We start from the raw sequence: 17037 nt of genomic DNA, 5'->3' as shown, positions 1-17037 counted from the left end.
AACTTCTATGTTTCCTCGAAAGAGTATCTAACTCTAGGGCTTCTTGACTGCAGACGATGCTCAATCTTGCATCTGCTTTTCGTACTATGTTGGACTTTCAATCGTAACCTACGAGTTACAAAATAAATCCTTATTGAGGACTCCTTCTTCTTCTTAGGATAAGTACTTTCCTTTATCTATTGTAACAAATCGATGGGTCATGTTCTAATGACCTCTCATCGTATGATGCAACGCTTAGACTCAAGTCTCTTAGAGTCAAATTCCAGAATGGCATATACCTTCCTTCATATTCTAATGTGATATAATCACATTTTTACATGTAGCATTTCTAGCTACAAGCTTCCTTAACAACGAGCGCGATGCCATCGATCGCATTGATTTCAATCTTCTGACTTTAGTCAAATGCTACATTGAACTTGGTCCCCTGAACCATGTAACAAACTCATCGTAGTCGGACTCAATTTGATATTACCACTAGGGTCGGAATATCAATTACCTCATTAGTCATTACCGAAACAATGGTAACAAGATACTTGAATAAAAACGGAATAAATCACTAGCTTCTTGGTAACCTTCTGACTTTCCCTGATCCAAGCGTGAGTCCTGTGCTTCCAGTAGTATAGATCTCTACTACTATTCACACCTACTCATACTCGTCCCAAGTATTGTCTCGCAGTCCCCAAGTCCTAAAATCACAAAACAATTTAACACATACGAATGTGTTTAATTAATCATAAAATTTTCCTAGACTCTACTAGGACTTCTTCCATGCGTATCTTCAATCATAAATTCTACTTCAACTCGGTTGGTGATGGAAATTTCAGACTATGGGACAACTTCAAGAATTACACCAATCGTTCCACCATCCTGCCAATCGAAGGTGTACCTCAGACGTACCGTACTCCCCTAAACGTTCTGTTATTTTATCAGACATATTCTAAAGGCAAGATACCACTCTTAAGATATCTTCCGATAGGTGTCATTCACTATCATAAGCCTTTCATTTCCTCCATTTACTCAATTCTCTACAAGTCTCCACCATAACGTTTTGTACACCCAAGTAGACGTTCGGTGTACCGGGCGAGAATTTATGATAAGAAAGCTTTATTTACGATAGACATACAAATCTCCTTATCACTCCGAAACGTTTACATGCTAGTTCTAATGCCGTCGTCATACGCTTAGAATCCTAAACACATAAGGTTTCCAGATCCGGTCGGCAACAGACCATAGATCCGAACAAATAACATCATATATGGCAAACATATAACATTTAGCACATAAAAGCATTTTAGGCATCATTCCTAAAATATACTAGTGCTTGTGTCAATTTAGGTGTACTACCTAACATATTTTGAACACACTCCTCACAATCATTACTTAGCATTCTAAGTTTAAGTCTAGAAATTTCCTACAAATTCCTACTTCGCTTAAACTAATGCTCTGATACCAACTGTGACAACCCCAATTTCATGGCCAGAAAAGACCGGTTTGTTTATGCTTTGTTTTAAAATCAGAGTTATCTTTTAAAGAAAACAGTTGCGGAATTTGTCCCAAAAACAAAATATGATAACCATTTATCAAAGCATTTCTTTTAAGAAATGTATTTTCATTAAATAATAAAATATCGGGATGTCATGTTCCGATACAGACCAAAAGCATAAACAGTATAAAATAGACCTTACACCAGTTATTTATAACTACTGATCTATAATCCAAAATCTCTCGTCAAGTCCACCAACTTATACTCTTGTGCCATTACCTGTAATGCAAAGAAAACTGAGTGGGTCAGGCTTGGGAGCCTGGTGAGCATATAGGGTTTTCAACCCACAATAATATAATTATTATATTTAATCATCAAACAATCAACCCAATTACCCATCCCCATTATCTTCTTTATTTCTTAAGATTTTACCCTAAGAATCAACTATCCTTTATTCATTCGTTCCTAAGGATTGACCTAAAGAATTGGCACGAAGTCCATTGCTGCCAAAGTTTATCTATCAGGTACTAAATCCATAGCTATCAGGCACTAACTCCATAGTCACCAAGGTTCACTTAACAGGCGCTAACTCCATAGTCACCAAGGTTCTTCATTAGGCACTAAGATAATAGCTGCCAGGGTTCTTTATTAGGCACTAAGACAATAGCTGTCAGGGTTCTTTATTAGGCACTAAGACAATAGCTGCCAAGGTTCTTTCGTAAAGCACTCATTCCATAGCTGCTATGGTTCATTCATCGGGTACTAAATCCATAGCTACGAGTGTAGGTACTAAGTCCATAGCTACCAACGTTTATTTAACAGGTACTAAGTCCATAGTTATTATCGTCTATCTAACAGTACTAAATCCATAGCTACCAGCGTTCGTCTATACGGTACTAAATCCATAGCTACCAAGGTTCATCTATACAGTACTAAATCCATAGCTACCAAGGTTCATGTATACAGTACTAAATCCATAGCTACCAAGGTTCATCTATACAGTACTAAATCCATAGCTACCGAGGTTTATCTTTACAGTACTAAATCTATAGCTACCGAGGTTTATCTTTCGTCTCATCCTCAAACTCATCCGTCATCACACACCAACTAATTCGTCTACCCATGTTCTACCCAACATGTTTGTAGATATAACATACATATACAGTTTAACTCATTTAATACCTATATAAAACATCCATTCCATGCTTATCTCAAATAAACAACAATATATAAACACATAACACGTATTTCGTAGCAAATACTTAATACTTATATGTTAGAAGAAAGTGACTACACACTCACTCATAACATAGATATAATACGTTCAACCGATACTTGTACTAAGATCGTGTTTATGAAAGGGACTATACACTCACTTGTTAAGACGATTGTCGGACAGCACTACGGCTCTCCAAGTAGTAACTCTTCGGTGAAACCGGGATATCTTCACACACCGGGTTTCTCGCGGGCAGAGCTTCAGCTAGGAAATTTTACTTCTCGGGATCCTCGGGGCTTCGGGACTTGCTTCGGGTCTCGGGATGATACCGGGGCTTCGGGGGTACTTCTTTGCACGTAAATCCAGGTAATATGGGTGAGAGAGAAGAGATTTGGCAACCACAAACGGCTGCCCCTTCAAATCTATTTATAGGGCTGTTTTCTCATTTTCCACGTCGTGGGCTTGGTCGTCACTGCATGCGTCATCGTCCACTTGCTCTGTCAGGCTCCAGAAGGCGTCAGAAGCCATGCCACGTCGTGGCCACTGTTGCCACGTCGTGGTCTCTGACAGTTTTGGGGTTTCGCGCCCCGAACTTCAGAAATTCATAACTTTCGCATACAAACTCTGTTTTCGATATTCTTTATATCGACGCGTAGGTGAGATTATGCTCTACAACTCTCGTTTAGACTTCGTTGGCTAATTTTGACTTTAATTTTAATATATTATTAATATATTATTTTTAGTAGGCTGGAACAGGAAAACTCTGTTAGAAATTCATAACTCCTTCATGTGAACTCCGTTTTCGTCTGTCTTTTTATCGTTGGACTACCATCGATGAGATCTTCAATTCTCATTTAGAAAGTTTTGGCAAAATATCACTCGACCACTATTTCGAGTATTCGGGCTACATACCGCTAAGTCGAAACTTCGAAAAATCATAACTTCCTCATACGAAGTCAGATTTAGACGTTCTTTTTATGCACACTCTCGGTTTAACGTATTCTACGACTTTCATTTAGATCGCTAAATCCAAATATCGCTCTATCGTAAATTCACTATTTACATCGCGTTGTGTCGTGCCGGTTCTGTCGCGAAACTTCGACAGGTCATAACTTCTTCGTTATAACTCGGATTTCGGCATTCTTTATATGTACGGAATCCTTGTAACATATACTACAACTTAGTTCAGATTAATCCTTCTAGATAATCTTCCATCAAAAAGTCATTTTTGATGCTTATCGTCTCTAAATTGACTAGCCCGGATCTATGGGCGTTACATTAGAAACCCATGGATCATGGAATATGAAAATCCATGCACATTACTGTTTACATGGAGTAACCCTACATTTGGCACACTATATAAGAAGCCCTATGGTAAGCAAAATCGTCCACTAAGTGAATAACAAGAGGGCTAGCCGATTTTATGTGATAAGTGTCATCTCTCAAGGTTATTCCAAGTGTTGTGGTGTTGTGTGAGACATTTGAGGCGTCACACTTGAGGTGCTAGGCTCACAAGGTTCTCAAGGAATCCAAGAAACAAGAAAGGTATGTTTTCTTACTTGCTTTTATGATTCAAGTTCCCCATGCCATGCTAGATAGGTTAAGAACCTTGGAAATCATATTTGCATGTATCTTAGTAAAACATAGATCCAAGGTTACTAGGGTTGCATGTACACCTTAGGAGTGTTAGAATGCTCAAAACCCTTCAGTGGTATTAGAGCCCAGGCTTGTTTTCTTGATACTTGATGCAAATTGTTGAAAAAAGTCGAAAATTATGCATTCTGCTGAATGAACTCGCCGAGTCCATGGGGGGACTCGACGAGTCCATGCCTAAAATCATCCTACTCGTCGATTAGGTTCATGCACTCGACGAGTAGAATGCCCAGAGTGCAGTTTTTCGAGTTTTGCTGCTGGAAATGGACTAGAAACATTACCCTAAACTGTTTTGGTCTTATAAAACATGTTTTATATGGTGTAATGGTTATGTTAATCCATTTTCAATGGCTATTATCAAAATTTCAAGTCTTATATGTGTTTTTTATGATTCTTGAAATTGTTGATATGAATATTCATACACTTATGAGTTTAGAAGATCATAGGAATTATTTGCAACTTGCTTGTTAGGTTAATTCTTGATCATTATCTGTTTTAATGGAATCCATAATTTGTCCTCAAGTTATGGATTACCAAATGTCACTCTTTTAAAGTCCATTAAAGAAACACATATCTTACATAAAATGAAAAGTCTCTCATTTTAATAAACCATTAACTCATAAGTTATGAAAGATGAAAAGTTTTGAAAGTTACAAAACTTACCCTCAAGTTTTTGAACATGTAAAATCACCTTAAAAACTTTAGTTCCAACCCTTATAATTTTAAAAGTTAAAATTCAACCCTTATACTTTATAATATTATAGTTTAATAATAATTATATATGTATAAGAACAAGTCGTTTTACCGTTAGTAGACCTCATTCACGAAGCCGGTATATAAGGGGGTATAAGGTTGTTGCCTATAAAATGGCAGCTTAATGGGTGTCCACTCTCACCCACCGCTTCCTTGACTGGTGGAGGGTTGTTAGCCGAACGGGTAGGACAATGACTTTAATCCTCATTAAAAGTATGATGAATGTAAAGTAACTAAATGTTTTTATAAATTCCTAATCTTAGTTACTTTAGGAAATGTGAATAAGGTGAGAACCCATGAAATTACACTTTGCACTTTGCTTAAGTCGTTAGTAGAGCGTGTGTGGTTAACCGGCATACTAACCTGGACTTAAAAAGGTAGGCAAAGGGTGGCTAAAGGTTTATCATAGGTCGGTGGAGCGTGTGTGGTTAACCGGCACATCGATTGAGTGATAAACATTAAGAGTGGCAAGTAATTTGCATGGTTACTTCACACCTTGTTTTGTGATCCTCGGCATCCCAGTCACAAAACTTGAAGGGCACACTCGAGATTGAAACATGCCATTGAAAAGTTCAATGAATCTCAAAGAATCTAGGAGTTTCAAAACCAATTAAAACCTAATAATTTATTTTGTTTTTCATGGTGGAAATTGGTGAATCGTCATTCACCTACCTTCAAATATTTTATAGCTTGGATTACGGCATCCCTCTTCTAAGTTATAAAATATTGTGTTCAGTCCTAGCCTTAATATTACATTTAGGTGTCTTATTAAGGACTAACTTTATATCTAATCTAAACTTTTCTTTCTTCTTTTCAGATGTCTTCCAACAATGTTGCATCTGGCTCAAACCCTACCGGCTCCTTCTCTCTCATGAACCTTTATGGAAGAGTCATCTTCGATGGATCCAATTTTATTGATTGGATCAGGAACATTAGAATGGTCACTTGGTATGAGGAAAAAGAATATGTCCTCGACAAGGAGCTTAAGGAACTTGATGAGTCGTCTGCTACTCCTGAGGAGATCGCTGAATACCAGGCACATGAGAGAGATGCCACCAAAGTGGCATGTATCATGTTGGCCACAATGACAGCTGAGCTCCAAAAGTCCTACGAGGACTATTACCCTTTTGAGATGCACCAGGACTTGATGGACCGCTACCATCAGAGTGCCCGTCAAGAGTGGTATAAAATCATCTCCTCCATGATAACAACCCGGATGAAGGACGGTGAACCCATCACGGGCCACATGTAGAAAATGAAAAGGTATGTGGACCGTTTGCTGAAATTGAATGTGAACTTCCCCAAGGAGTTGGCAATTGACATCATTTTTCACTCCTTACCTTCGTGTTATGATCAATTCTGAATGACATACCACATGAACAAGGAGGAAGTTACACTCAGTAAACTTCAAGGACTTCTGAAGACCGCCGAAAGTGGTCTTAAAGGTAAATCGGTTGTTACTACTCCTACTCCTACCGCGGCCCCTGTCTTGGCAATCGGGCAAGGCAAAGGAAAGAAGAGGAAGAGCCCTTCGAAGGGTACCAAGGGAAAGTCCCTTGATGGCTCCTCTTCAAGTGGAACCAAGAAAGGTTTTGTAACTCCTTCTACTAACCCTAAAGAGACTGAATGCTTCTATTGCCATGAAAAGTCGCATTAGAAGCGAAACTGCCCGAAGTACCTGCAAGATGTTAAGGATGGGAAAGTAAAACCCAACCATGCAGGTATATACACTATATTTTCTAATAACTCACCCTATTCTAATTATTGGGTCCTTGATGCAGGTTCTGGTATTCACATATGTTCTGATTTGCAGGGACTAAGAAGAAGTGAGAATGTGGAGCATGGAAGATAAACTTGATCATGGGGAATAGGAAAGTTACACCTGTCACCAAGATTGGCGTTTATTCTTTGTTTCTAAGTAGTGGGTTAACATTAGATTTGAATAAATGTTGTTACTCGTCTGAAATGGCGAGAAATATTATTTCCTTTCATGGTTTGTACAAACAGGGTTTTACCTTTTCGTTTGATAATGAATGTGGTGGTATTAATGCTTTATTTAATAATGCTCTTTATTTTAAAGCATTACCTTGTGATGGTGTGTATGAAACTGTGTCGGTTGTAGATAACCTAGGAAATAATGTGTTGTGTATCGATTCTTCCACTAGCTTGGATAAAGCATCATTATGGAATTGTCATCTTGGACATGTAAGCAAGAAACGCATTGGCCAACTACAAAAGGATGGAGTCTTGGAGTCATTTGACCTAAAGTCAGATGATAGTTGTGAATCTTGTTTGCTTGGGAAAATGACAAAGTCACCCTTCACTGGTACTTGTGCTAGGGGTGAAGGTTTGTTGGATCTTGTACACACAGATGTGTGTGGACCCTTCAGAACCGCCACAAGGGATGCTAACCGCTTCTATGTGAGTTTTACTGATGATTTTAGTAGATATGGATATGTCTACTTAATCAAGCATAAGTCAGAAACCTTTGAAAAGTTCAAGGAGTTTAAATAGGAAGTGTAGAATCAGATGGGCAGGAACATTAAGATGCTTCGATCTGATCGAGGTGGTGAGTATCTTAGTACTGAGTTCCGTGACTATCTTAAGGAATGTGGGATTGTCTTACAATTGACACCTCCCAGGAAACCGCAGTTGAATGGTGTGGCTGAGAGGCGCAATCGAACCTTGTTGGATATGATTCGTTCCATGATGAGTCGAGCTTCGCTACCAATCTCATTTTGGGGGTATGCCTTAGAAACTGTCGCCCATATCCTTAATCTAGTTCCTACAAAGAAGGTTGCCAAAACACCTCACGAGATATGGACTGGAAAAGTTCCCAATCTAGATCACATCAAGATTTAGGGTTGTGAGGCTTTGGTGAGGCGCGAGACTCACGATAAGCTCGAACCTCGAAGTGAGAGGTGTATTTTCATCGGCTACCCACAGAAATCCTTTGGTTACCTCTTTTACAGACCTAATGATAATGTGGTCTTTGTAGCAAGGAGAGGAGTCTTTCGCGAGAGAGAATTCATAAGCCAAGGAAAACAGTGGGAGGCAAATTGACCTTGAAGAAATTCAAGAGTCAAGTGGTGAAGGAACCTCAAACCCTAGCAATCAACCTGAGGAGGAAACTCCTGTTGATCCGGCAGATGAGTCTGTACCTCTGAGGTGTTCCACGAGGGTTAGGAATGCACCTGAGCATTACTATGGTTTCCATATTACCGCGGAAGGTGATACACTTATCAGTGATAGCACACTGGTAAGTCTGGATGAACCTAACAGCTACACGGAAGCCATGGCAAGCCCGGAGGCTACTAAATGGAAAGAAGCTATGGACAGCGAGATACAGTCCATGTATGACAATCAAGTTTGGAACTTGGTTGACAATGTACCAGGTCAAAAGACAGTCGGGTGCAAATGTATCTTCAAGAAGAAGACCGACATGGATGGTAATGTACACACTTATAAGGCGCGACTGGCTGCAAAGGGCTTTTCTCAAACTCCAGGAGTTGATTATGATGAGACCTTTTCACCAGTAGCAAAGATTAAGTCTATTAGGGTTATGCTAGCCATTGCTGTATTTCATGATTATGAAATATGGAAAATGGATGTCAAAACCGCTTTCCTTAATGGAAGGTTGGCTGAGGATGTTTACATGAGTCGGCCAGAGGGTTTTGTCAGCAGAGAGTACCCTAATAGAGTGTATAAGCTTGGAAAATCCATCTATGGATTGAAACAAGCACCTCGCAGATGGAATCTTTGTTTCGATGAGAAAGTCAAAGAGTTTGGCTTTTCGAGGAGTGAATGAGTCCTATGTATATGTCAAGGCTAGTGGGAGTATAGTTAGCTTTTTGGTTTTGTATGTGGATGACATACTAATAATAGGAAATGACATCCCAACTCTGCAGGAAGTGAAGCCCTGGCTTGGGAAGTGTTTCGCTATGAAGGACCTCAGTGAAGTTGCCTATATCCTAGGGATAAGGATTTTGAGAGACAGGAGTAAAAGACTAATTGGACTTAGTCAGAGTACCTACTTGGATAAGGTGCTGAATAGGTTCAGCATGTAGAATTCCAAGAAAGGAGAGTTACCGATCCAGAGTAATGCCAGATTAAGTAAGACTCAGAGCCCGAGTACAGAGGCTGAGATAGCTGAGATGAGTCGAGTACCGTATGTTTCCGCTGTAGGCTCGATCATGTATGTTATGATATGTACTCATCCTGATGTGGCCTTTGCGTTGAGCATGGTCAGCAGATATCAGGGGAACCCTGACAAGGATCACTAAACTGCGGTAAAGAACATTCTCAAGTACCTGCGGAGGACTAAGGACTGGGTCCTTACCCTCGGTGGGAGTGATGACTTGAGAGTAGTAGGGTATAGTAATGCTAGCTTTCAGACTGATAGGGATAATTTCTGCTCTCAGTCAGGCAGGGTCTTTACCTTAAACGGAGGAGCAATTTCTTGGAAAAGTTCCAAGCAGGAGACAGTGGCTGATTCAACTGGCAAATCAGAGTATATAGCGGCAAGCGAGGCAGCAAAGGAGGCTATATGGCTAAAGAACTTCATTAGAGACCTTGGGGTTGTACCAGCTATAAAGGAGCCAATAGAGATTTTCTATGATAGTGAAAGTGTAGTTTCCTTAGCCAAGGAACCAAGGGATCACGGGAGATCCAGACACATCGACAGAAAATACCATTTCATTAGACATCAAATATAAGAAGGACTCCTCGTCACAAAGAGGGTATCATCGGATGAGAACCCAGCAGATCCCCTCACGAAGGGACTGGGTAGGGTTAAGCATCTCCAGCATGCGAGGCGCATAGGGCTGAAGGATGATATTAGTTTTAGTAGTTAGATAGCTTTGAAATTTGTAAAGTGTAATTGACATTTGATGATAAATAAAAGTTGTTGTTTATTTATAAGTAAAGTGTTGCTATCTTCTTTCAATCGTTTACTATCATTTCATTTTGCAAGTTTTGACTTCCAGAATAATTATGTTATGGTATATCATATTATTCAAATTCTCCATAGTCGTCCGTATGTTGGAAGTAGATATGAATCACGACTGTCATGAGTTGGCTTGTAGATGTCTAAGATGTTGGACATAGCAAGAGTTGCTACAACACTCATGAGTGCTCATAAGTTCTGAGTATTGGATTCAACCCACGCTCACTTGTATCACTTCATGGAATTTATCTCGAGTGATCGTAAGACGGTAATATCATATAAGTCTTCAAACCTAGAGATATGAGTTGTTGACTATGAGTTGGTTATACATTGATTGTACGAAAACGCATTGGTAACTCGATGTTATAAAACGTGCCTTTGTGTATAATTCAACAAGTAGTAGAACAAGCATATGAGTCGAAGTTTATCTATTCCTTCTTGGATTAGAAGCGATATCTGGGCCCCTCGATGATTTTGTTGTGACCCATGTACCGGGCCCGGTCAGAACTAAATTGATGTGTTCGATTAAGTTCTATGTCAAACAAATCGGAAATCGGGAAACAAACTGTTGGACAATAAGTAAGACATTGTTCCATGTATTTGTTCGCCTGATATCTAGAATAGAGGATCATATGATCACTTATATTAAATGGCGTATCATCATCATCTCAGTTCCGCGAGACCTTGAAAGACCTAAGATTGTTGAGCGGTTCCTGAAGTCATACTTGCAGTTATAGTTATTAGACTTATCCAAGTGGGAGGCTGTTGGATAAGTTATCTAAGTCCATAACTATTTCTGGTATGTACTTGACCCAGTTGGCATGGTCCATTTGGGTTGCATGGCATTGCAATTGGATAGACCAAATGAGAGAAAAGGACACTTAAGGTTTATTAATATATTATAAGTTCTAATATATTAATAATATTATTTAATTAGTATTGATCAAGAATTAATTTGGAATTAATTAAGTGATCGAAAGAGACTAATTAAATATGTGGGGTTGATTGTGTAAATCATCCATTCTTGTATAGTGGGCTAATGATCCATGGTTTATATGAATTGGGCTAACACACATAAGGTGCTCCATGGATAGTCCATGGAGGTTATAAACCCATGGATCATGGAATATGAAAAGCCATGCACATTAGGGTTTACATGGAGTAACCCTACATGTGGAACACTATATAAGAAGCCCTATGGTAAGCAAATTCGGTCACTAAGTGAAGAACAAGAGGGCTAGCCGATTTTGTGTGATAAGTGTCATCTCTCAAGGTTATTCCAAGTGTTGTGGTGTTGTGTGAGACATTTGAGGCATCACACTTGAGGTGCTAGGCTCACAAGGTTCTCAAGGAATCCAAGAAACAAGAAAGGTATGTTTTCTTACTTCCTTTTATGATTCAAGTTCCCCATGCCATGCTAGATAGGTTAAGAACCTTGGAAATCAAATTTTAATGAATCTTAGTAAAACATAGATCCAATGTTCCTAGGGTTGCATGTACACCTTAGGAGTGTTAGAATGCTCAAAACCCTTCAGTTTGATACACTTATTTTCATTTGGGTTGTATGGATAATGTTTTTGGAATACTATTTTATTTTAAAAATGAAATATTTTGATCATATATTTTTGGGACATTACAAGTTGTTATCAGAGCCTTGGTTTGAGGTATTCACACATACTCTCGGGTGTGTCTAAACTCAAACTGAGGATTTGGTAAGGATTTCAAAAAGAAAATTATTTTTAAGAGAAGAGTTTTCTAAGATAAGAAAACGTATCGTGCCTGCAATCAGCCGAGCTCAAGTAAGTTTCTTCTAAAATACCCACACATATTATCTGGTATGATGTGATTTATGAATCTGTAAATCTCAAGCTAGTTAGAGCTAAGGATCTGCTCAGCTTGTTATTGCATGATAGAATGATAGGAGATATGGCTTGTATGCCTATTGTATGAGCTTGTATACTTGCATACTAGTTTTGATTAGCGAGTAGTAGGTGGGCCTGATATGTGATGCCTTGTAGCCTAGGAAGCATGGGATGCTAGATTGGGTATAGTTTGTATGTGTAAGTCAATCAGTATCAGGAGTGGGAGCTCCTAGTATGAGTTGTTGTAAGTGGGATTGGATGCTCGTGATTATTCTATGGACTAGAGTGCTACTGCATGAATGCTTCTTGCTTTGTGCTTTGTGGAACTCTTAGGTGATGGGAGTTAGCTACTAAGTGAATACGTCAAGTCATATGTAACAAAGGTTGAATAATAACAGAGTGACGGATTTGACCCTATTGTGCAACTCTCGTCTGAGTCTAACCGTTGTAGGGATGAGTCTACTACTCAAAGGATTATCTAAGCCTTGTTACATGTGATTGTGTTCATGATGTGGGTGACTAGCATTATGGGGAGTTCTTCAGCAGCTGATGGCAGGTTGAGGTCGGGAACCTAGGAAAGCCTAGGGATTGCTTCAGTGGGTTTTGTTGCATTGGGTAGCGAGTGTTTGGCGTGTGGATTTGAGAAGGTGACTTAGAGGATTCGGGAGGATTCTTGAGGAAAGTATGGATAGGTGTGGAAGGTAGTATTGGGCTCGTACTACTGAAAGCACAGGATTCATACTCGAATCAGGGAGAGTCTTGGAGAATCTATGAGGCCTGTGGGATGAGAATTATTGTGTATATTCAGATCTTTTGCATGTTGTTTTTGGTTTGGTGTTGCACACTTAGGAATGGGGTTCAGGTTCTGGTTCCGGCTCAGGTGCAGGTGCTGAGCCGATTGATGTGAGGATGCACGAGTTCATCTCATCGGAGATTACTCGCGGAATTTTGGAATGGACCTTAGTGATGTTTGGTTCAGTAAAGGAAGGAAGGAAGGAAGGAAGGAAGGGATTTTGGAACTCTTGGATGGTCGTCTTGGGGCCTTTTGGGCGAAGGTTGTAGCAGGGCAGTTGGGGGCTCATCTGGACCCCAAGGCTTGTGGATCCCTAGAATCCTCCAGGAAGGAGGATCATATTGTTAGTTCTTGTATTTGGGAGTGGAGGGGAGTTTTGCACTATATCCTCAGGTTGGTCGGTGTAACCCAGGAGGAGGAGGTCAGGATTCCTCCGGGTGCTTTTGTAGGTATATTATCTTCTGTTCTCTTCTGGGTTGTTATCGGGAATTTATATTGCGTTGGAATTTTTCTTGGATTTGAGTATGTTGTATCTCGGGTTGATTTTCTGCTGTTGTATGGGTTGTACTATCAAGGATTGTGATATGCCATTCTACATGCCGAGAGTCTTCAATGAATCATTAGTGGGTCGTATCTTATTGAGCGGGTTTCAACGTGATCAGTTGTTGTTCCGGGTCTTTGCCAGCATCAATTTAGGGGTATTGGTTGGAGGATCTTTGGTCAGGGTTAGCAGGTTATTTCTCCATTGAAGTCAAGATTCGGTTGTTTTATCTTTTGATCTGGTGAGATCAGCGGTCGTATATGGAAGAACTTTTCGGGTTCAAACACTACTGTTGCTAGGAAAGGAGCAGTAGCAGGAAGATGGTGGTTTCAGTTGCATGAGTTGTTGGTCATTGGAAATGTCAGGGGGGTTTTATATTCACATAGGTTGTAGATGGGTAGAATTCAGTGGTTCCTTGAGAATGGAAGTTGGGGTGAAGATCCGTCAGTTTGGGAAAGGATTATGGTTTTTAGTCGCCATCATAAGAACTCAAGGAATTGGTTTGGTATCATGGAAGATGATTGGAGTTATCGAACTTGCTAATATTTCAGGGAATATTCTTCTGGATTTCAGGAGTTGGGCGATCATTGAGATTGGCTAGTAATGGAACGCTAGTATTGGTAAGCACGGGTGATAGACGGTTCATGCTTTATGAGGTTTGGCGGGTTGGGAATCCATCAGATTTATGGGATGAGAGAGCTTTGTCGAATCCAAGTGGGGGAAAACCGATCAGAATTCTGGGAGTTGGATCGGGTGTGTAACTAGGGAAACTTTCACATCTTGGCCAGGAGAAGAGACGACCCAAGTGGCCATTTGGATTGAGGTTGGGTGAGTGGGATTTCAGTAAACTTCCAACCGTTGGTCAGCGTCACCTTTATTATGCATAGCAGCCTTGTGGTTGAGTCTAGGTTGAGGGCTTTGGAATTTGACGCATGACCCGAACACCTGATTGGATGCAGTCGGATGCAGGTTGCGGCTCAGGATGCATGGGGTTGTATGGTTAGGGTGTGGTAAGGGCATGGGTGGTAACCATGGATGGTAAGAAGTGTTGTAAGACTGTGATGGGATCGTAACATTCAGCAGTTAGAGGTAGACTATCGTTGGAGGTGGTCATGAGCACAAGGCGGAATCATTTCGTTCCTTGGGCACGCCGGTTAGGATTGTCGAGGACTATTGCTCTGTTTTAGGTTGAGGACCATTGGGGTCAAAGGCGGATTCGGGCTTGTGTAGCTCTAGATGGGTGGGACTCGTGGCGAGGCTGCTTCGTGGTATAATTGGGTGGGACCTATGGGCGAGGCCCATGTGATTATGGACATACAGGTGAGACCTTGTAGAGATCTATGGGTCAAGGTATTGGATCTTGAGTTACATGATTAAGTGGGTGGTCAATATGTGACGCAGAGGAGGTTTATAGGCTGGGTAGCCTTGTTATTTGGACTCTTGGGAACTTGGTGGTTGGACTAGGTGGGAGACTGGTAGTCTCAGTGATGGTTTGGGAACATTTATATTCCGGTTTAGTGAGGGATTGTCGTGAATCAGAAGGTTTTAGATGAAATGAAAGTGCAGATCCGTGGATCCTGGGTTATAAGTTGAGTATCGGGTTGGTTTTTAGGGGATATCTCGAGTTGGGAATCGCGAGTGTTTATGTGCAGGATTTTCTTTTCAGTGGGATAAGAATTGGGGTATCTATATGTCGGGAGCATCAATCGAAGGGGTAAGGGGTAAGGAATGGATTCAGTTTTGATGGTAGATCAAGCCCTTGTGATCGTGTATTGGATTGGTTCTATTTGTGAAGGTCATCAAGATAAGTCAAGGCGGTATTATTGATTTGGAACTCGTGTGTGGAGTCGTTTGTTATCCGGAGGATATGTTAGTTAACTTGCAGTTTGGATTAAATAAGCTCAGAGTAAATGATTTGACACTGTTGCGCAGCTCTCGTCTGAGTCTAACCGTTGCAGCGATGAGTCTTCTACTCGAAGGATTATCTGAGCCTTCTATAAAGTATAATTATTCTGCAGCAATAATATGTATGTGGTTCTGTTTTCTAGTGGAAAGCTCAAGTTATCAGAAGTTGAGTAGTCAGTTGGGAGATAAGTGGAATGGATTTAGCAATGGTTGAGTATGGGAGGTCTGTCAGGGAGATAGACCATGTCGAGACTTTAGATTTCGCATTTCGGGTAAGGTAGAAGTGGTTTTCTATATGGGATTAAGGATTCGTTCATCGTTGGGTTTGGAGAGTTCTGCTAAGGTTGGGTTCGGTAGCCTTGGAAAGGCCGTTGTATGCTCGGGGTTATGGTTACATTCTTCAGGCTGTCTGGTGGCACACCCCAAAACCGGAACGGCGGAATCGTTCGGGGGTGGAGGATGTCATGTACAGTATCACAACAATGCAAAGTAGTAAACAAGCAACAACATCATCCATTGCATTAATAATATAATTTAATACAAGTGTGTTCTGTCAAGTTTAATAGACACCAAAAATATAAATCAAAATAAAAGATGAGTCTTGAACGAGCTCCATCTTCTCAAAACCTGGCATCGGTACCTGTCTACTGGTGACCTGAGAATACAAGTTATTTTGAAAGAGTTTATCAGCTTTAAAGCTGGTGAGATCATAAGTATATTAGTGTCTGTGTTTGTATGATGTTTGTAACATGTTTGTAAGATGTTTGTACTCTCCTAGAAATCCCTATGTTTTCTACTAAAAGTAGCCTTCTACCAAGGCATCAAGTGTTTGTGTGTGTGTCTCTTGTAAGAGTATGTATTTTCCCAAATCTTGACTATCATTAACCAAAAATACAGTTTTTACATTACTATTTATTATGTGAAGATCACAAAGTGAATGCAATGGGAAAATGAAATAGTACTGTAGTGTTGTATTAAGTAACTACTGCTGTACTAACTACCTTAAACCAATTGTTATTTAAAGTACCATGTGATCAGCCTGTACCATACTACCGACTATAAACACGACGATGTAAGACGTCGGAAGAAATGACGTTTGGCACCCGTAGACTTGCAAGTCCCACTGTAGCGAGCAGCAAGGTGTAGGATAGTCAATCCAATATAGATCTATACACAAACTCAACGCTCTCCATTTAAGGAGATTCTGGATACAAAACGAGCCATGACAGGTGATGCCATGCCCCGTTACGTGGCTCACATAAATGTATTAGTGCACTTGTGAATGTATTGTATGTACTAGTTGTATTGTATGTTCTCTCTCTGTCTAGTATGTATGTATGTTCTCTCTGTATGGTATTGTATGTACTAGCTGTATTGTATGTTCTCTCTCTGTCTAGTATGTATGTATGTTCTCTCTGTATGGTATTGTATGTACTAGCTGTATTGTATGTTCTCTCTCTGTCTAGTATGTATGTATGTTCTCTCTGTATGGTATTGTTTGTTCTCTCTCTGTCTAGCATGTATGTTTTCTTGTACAATGTATAGTATGTACTAGCTGTATTGTAATGTATGTTTCATTGTTCTAGTAATAGTATTAGTAACTTCCTAAACTATGCCTATTATAGTTTACTAGTGATGTTGTTTGTATGTATGAACATGTTTGTATACCCTTGCTACCCAAAGGTATTGAATGGAAAGAAGGAACTTTTATATCTATATACATATACATAATATATAACTAGGATTCAAACGACCTTCGGACAAACAACCGATACCCTAAGTCCACAACCAAACGAGGAACAGGAGGTAAGGTGAGCTATTAGTCCTAAGTCCTTTCAATCCTACTTATATAACTATATCTATATAGATACACATTTAACAGAATA

This window comes from Lactuca virosa, chromosome 3 (genome assembly GCF_052849685.1).
Source record: "Lactuca virosa cultivar CGN04683 chromosome 3, Lactuca_virosa_CGN04683_v6, whole genome shotgun sequence".
NCBI classification, from domain to species: Eukaryota; Viridiplantae; Streptophyta; class Magnoliopsida; order Asterales; family Asteraceae; genus Lactuca; species Lactuca virosa.
This window is presented reverse-complemented; position numbering follows the sequence as displayed.